General features: G+C 35.7%; 1 protein-coding gene across 3 annotated transcripts in view; it reads right to left on the bottom strand.

Moving 5' to 3' along the window:
• LOC107654831 (cytospin-A-like) overlaps positions 1-750 on the bottom strand; it is a 16388-nt gene extending 15638 nt beyond the window's left edge. For all 3 annotated transcript variants that reach the window (XM_016442083.1, XM_016442084.1, XM_016442086.1), the window contains exon 1: positions 468-750. The gene's annotated coding sequence lies outside the window, so the exon portion shown is untranslated. The remainder of the gene's footprint in view (positions 1-467) is intronic.
• Positions 751-4891: the final 4141 nt, after the last annotated feature.

The following is a 4891-nucleotide window of genomic DNA, read 5'->3' as shown; positions in this document are numbered from 1 at the left end:
CTTTTTTTTTTTTTTTTTTTTTTTTTTTGCTGTAGTCTGTAAAAACATTTTTGTAGTGTAATCAAATGAATTAATTAAATCTAATGAATTATTACTGTTGTAGTCTAATAGAACAGATCAGGGTTAAAACAATAATTAACCACTACCTTTTTATAAGTTCTAATTGGTTAAAACTTTCCGCGTGTTACACTTTACAGTCTCTCCTACTTTACAGCTAATATCACTTTAATATCACGTATAACTTCACTTTAATGAACTAGCAACTTTGAACTAAGTTAATGAAGATGCAATAACAACAACTACTACTACTACTTTAAAGCAAGAAAATGAATTAACAGATTACACGGACAGAGAGCATTTCAATATAGGAGAAAATGACCGCATACAATTCTTATACAAATGACTAATATATACACCTATACGATAGCGAAAACAATAATAATGGATAGTTTTTGTTGCTTACACACCTAATCGAAGGTCTTGTATTTACCGGGACTGACTTCCAAGATTTACATGTTGTCGCTGGTGGAGTCGCATGGCTTCACGGAACAAGAGCAGATCATGAGCAGACTGCAGTGCAGGATGTGGGTAAACTGTCCTTTTGCCCCCTCATGTGGACTGAGGAGTGCTAGCCTACTACTGGAGACAGCATGAACTAGGTCTAAAGCTTCAGTCAAATAATCTTACTGTCCTCAGCTTTTGAAGGAGCAACAAATCACATAGGCAGCCTGCGTAAACACCCTTAACATACGAGTTGAGTTTCTTTCCATCAGGAGTCACGTGTGAGTACATTCTTCTCATTAACATCATCATTATTAAGGGTTTATGCCAGTTCAAGTATGATTTATAAAGCTTAATGAACAAGACAGGCAGCCTGTCAGTTCACCTTAAACTTAACTTCTGACCTAATGCTGACCCTAATCCTTATCCTAATTTAAAGGCTTACCTTGAGGAGCAACAGAAGTTTAAGATAATGTTGTTGAGTCTATAGTTTATCTGACCTGAATGACTGCAATGCAATAAAGCTTAAGTGATTTTTTTTTACCGCAATAAAAACATACACCATGAAACTAATTGACTTAAAAAAAAGGCTAAGAAAAATATATTTTTTAAGTTTTTTATTTAGTTGTAGTTTTTATTTGCATAACATGTAAATTCATACAGAGATAAATTTATAAATATTTTGTATTTATTGTTTATAAGATAGACTGTTATTAGGGCTGTAATACTGTAGCCATATAAAACAGCTAAAATAAGATTATTTAAAAAGATTATACAATCATCCCAAATATCTGCATGTAGGCTAGTTGCATTCTGTTCTGTATACAGTACTGTTTTTGAACACACCATATTCGCTCTATAAGACCTGAGAACCAGCTCCTGACTCATTTACAGCCTACCTGTATGATTACATCTCATTAACAAGACCAGTAAATAAATTCAGCAAACTAATCTGCAGGAAGTGATTCAGCTTAGGAAACATGCCTGTCACAGTGGGTGTTATCGTGACTGTAAATAAATTTCTAAGTAATGAACCAGTCATCAGGATGTCATTGACCGACGTGTGCAAATTATGGCTGGTATGTGGGCTTGATTCAGCAAATTGAAAATCGGTGGATTTCACATTATCGTTCGACCAGTGACAGTGCCCAAGCATGGCATCATCAAACAAATATGCCTGTATATTTGGACAGATTTAAAAAAAAAATGCAGGTGATTTTCACTAGGATGTCACCTTAATGTATGACTTATCAGCAAACTGACAGTTGTTCTTTATTACAGATCTGCTGAATCATTTGTGCAACTTTGGCCAACCTCATAAATACACACAATCTAATCAGGGCAAACTGGCTTTCTTGTACAAAGGCACTTTCCAAATAACTACAGACTAAATTATTGACTATGCTCCATCTTACACAGTAAGACCTCACAAGTCCCTTGTATGGCTGACGTTTTCTTTTTTTTTCATATGCCAGGTGATGCCTTCACAGGTTGCTCGGTGCCACCTGTGTTTTTGATAGGTTGATCCTGTTCATCTTTTTTGATGGATGCCATGGCAGTATTGGCTGAAGCCAGACGGGCTCGACCTGGGGAACCCAGGCTATCAACATTAATGGCAGGTTTGGACATCCAGCTCAGGATGCGTGTGGAGGGACGGTGGTGAACAGTTGGCGAGAGCTGTATCCAGACATCGCAATTCCCAATGCACCCAGAAAAACAGCGACCTGTGGCACTACAAATTTGTGAGCTCTGTGGGTCACAGTCTGTATGGCGGATGTCTGAAAGAGAGTGGAAATACATGGTTATATTGTATGATGAACTGACAAACATTAACCTTCAGATTATGTTTAATTAGAAACACATTAACCTGCCTGACTGATGACTCATTTCATTTGGCTGTGAAATATTAAATGTTAAAACAATCACAGAATACACTAATGTAAATTATGATAATTCTACAACAACTTATAATGGAATGTAAATCCAACAAATCTCTAATGTAATAATGGTCAATTAAAGACCTAACTGGAGATAATAGCAATTGAAATCAAACCATGTGGAACGTTTTTGAATTATAGAACAAGATTATTCACAATTTCATCAACATCCAGTCAGCTTTATGAGTTTAGCTCTGCAGTTCTGCCCCAATTTAGGTGTAAATATACATATTGTACATATACAAAACTATAAACATCTGCAGGTGATTAATTCAGTTTATCTGTACTATTCTACAGGTTTTTTATTCATAACCTGCACATCTGCCCAGATTCTTTTACTCACCTGCAAGTATCGGATGTGTCCTAAAGTAGGACGTGGAAGACCAAAAAACATATCAATTTAGTCAATAGGCCTTGGAGCTTTGATTGTGAGCAGGACCTTTTCCTCTGGTTCCTTGTTTCTCTCCTGACAGAAAGAGGCTTCTTAGAGGATAGAGCTCACTCAGGTAGAACTGCACGTCTATCACTGTCTTGCTCTGATCAGAGCTTATATAGAGAGAGGCCCTGTCTGTCTGTCTCTCTCTCAATGAGATTACCTAAAAGAGGCTAGCACGCACATGGACATGCTAGCTATGACGACAGTGGCGACAGTGAGGGATGCAGGGTTAAGTTGTTGTGAAGGACGACATCCTTGTATAGCCTGGCATGTGTAAAGCCGGAAAGGGCTATAAAGTCTAATCACACAGGTCAGAGGTGACCCAGTTATCAGAAAAACAAAACAACATTAAAAACTAAACAAGTAAAAATAAATAAAATAAAATAAAACATAAAAAAAAATATAAAACAAAAATTAGATAGTAATACCACGGTACTTTATGACTAGCATATTCATACACCAAGAATATCTATGTATTACTATAGAATAAACTATAGTACTATGGGTAACTCCACGACAGTTTTTGTATGAGGCATAACTTGATAAGGCATCAACTTTTCTGAGGGGTTAGAAGTCAAACTCTAACTGAAGAGAAAATATTTAAAGTGAATTTACACTACCATTCAAAAGTTTTTTTTTCCAGATCATATTTTTCACGTTTTTGAAATAATTCTTGATGCTCACCAAGGCTGCATTAGATCAAAAATATTAAACAGTAATATTGTGAAATATTACAATTTTTTTGAATATATTTTTTTTGAATATATTTATTTAAATATTTTTTAAAATGTAATTTATTCCTGTGATGACTGCTGAATTTTCAGCAGCCATTACTTCAGTGTCACATGATCCTTCAGAAATTATTCCAATATGCTGAGTTGGTGTTCAAGAAACATTTATTATTATCAATGTTCAAAACAGTTGTAATGCTTAATATTTTCATGGAATTGAATTTTTATTTTTAAGAGGCTTTACTGTAGCTCAAACATTAATATAATGCAATAAATGCAATGGAAAGGAATAAATTTTTCAGGATTCTTTGATGAATAGAAAGTTACAAAGAACAGCATTTATTTGAAATATAAACCTTATTTAACAATGTAAAAGTCTCTACTGTTACTTTTGATCAATTTAATGCATCCATTAAAAAAACTAAAAAAACCTTACTGACCTCAGACTTATGGATGCTAGTGAAGATCCTAGAAACAAAAACAGGATATCGTAGATGTTTCTGCCAACATTATGTCTCACTTATTCGCCTAGTTAAACATCTGTTTGTTGCTACACTTCAAAATGAACCTGTCTATTGTTCTGCCTCAGGGTAGAGAACATAATAAACGAGGGACAGCAGAATATTGTCTTTCCCAACACAGTACTATAGACCCTTCAACCACACAATGTTTTATCTGTCTGTGAGTTCAGGGCCTCACTGGGGACTGACAATTCTTGTGTTTTATGAGGACCTGTTAAATAAACAGACCTCACTCAGTGGCAGATCATTTAGTAGGTTTAAATTAAATTGCTTTTCCGAGCACTTATGACTGGCAGATATTTGCTCCACCTCTTTGCAGGATTGCCTCTCATCTTCTGAGGGCATATTCAGTCCTGATCCATAAACCGTAGCAATTTTAGTTTGTTCTTTTCAGCCACTATAATAACATCATCCCACCTGTTGTGTCCTCCACATCATATTCCAGCTGAGAGTAACAGCAGGGTTATTATTTCTAAACACTGTAACCTAATGGGAAGCAATAAAAAACGTATTCTCTGTCTGAGCCAACCCAGATCTAGGTGAACCTATAATGGCATCCAAACCTATGTTGTGGGTTGCCTTGCGTCACAGATTAGCACAAACACACGGAGCAGTCTAGAGATGCTTGTATAGCTAAAGTCATCCTTCCTTGACGTCATGGATAAGCCATTGAATCAGTTTAAATTGATCATAGTATGTAGTACACTGCAGGTATAGGTCTATCAAACAATCATTGAAAACAAGCACACGTTTGTTTTTCTCTCA

Source organism: Sinocyclocheilus anshuiensis, unplaced genomic scaffold, assembly GCF_001515605.1.
Source record: "Sinocyclocheilus anshuiensis isolate Anshui unplaced genomic scaffold, SAMN03320099.WGS_v1.1 scaffold335, whole genome shotgun sequence".
Classification (NCBI taxonomy): domain Eukaryota; kingdom Metazoa; phylum Chordata; class Actinopteri; order Cypriniformes; family Cyprinidae; genus Sinocyclocheilus; species Sinocyclocheilus anshuiensis.
The sequence above is the reverse complement of the archived record's forward strand: the minus strand, read 5'-3'. Positions and strand labels throughout refer to the sequence as shown.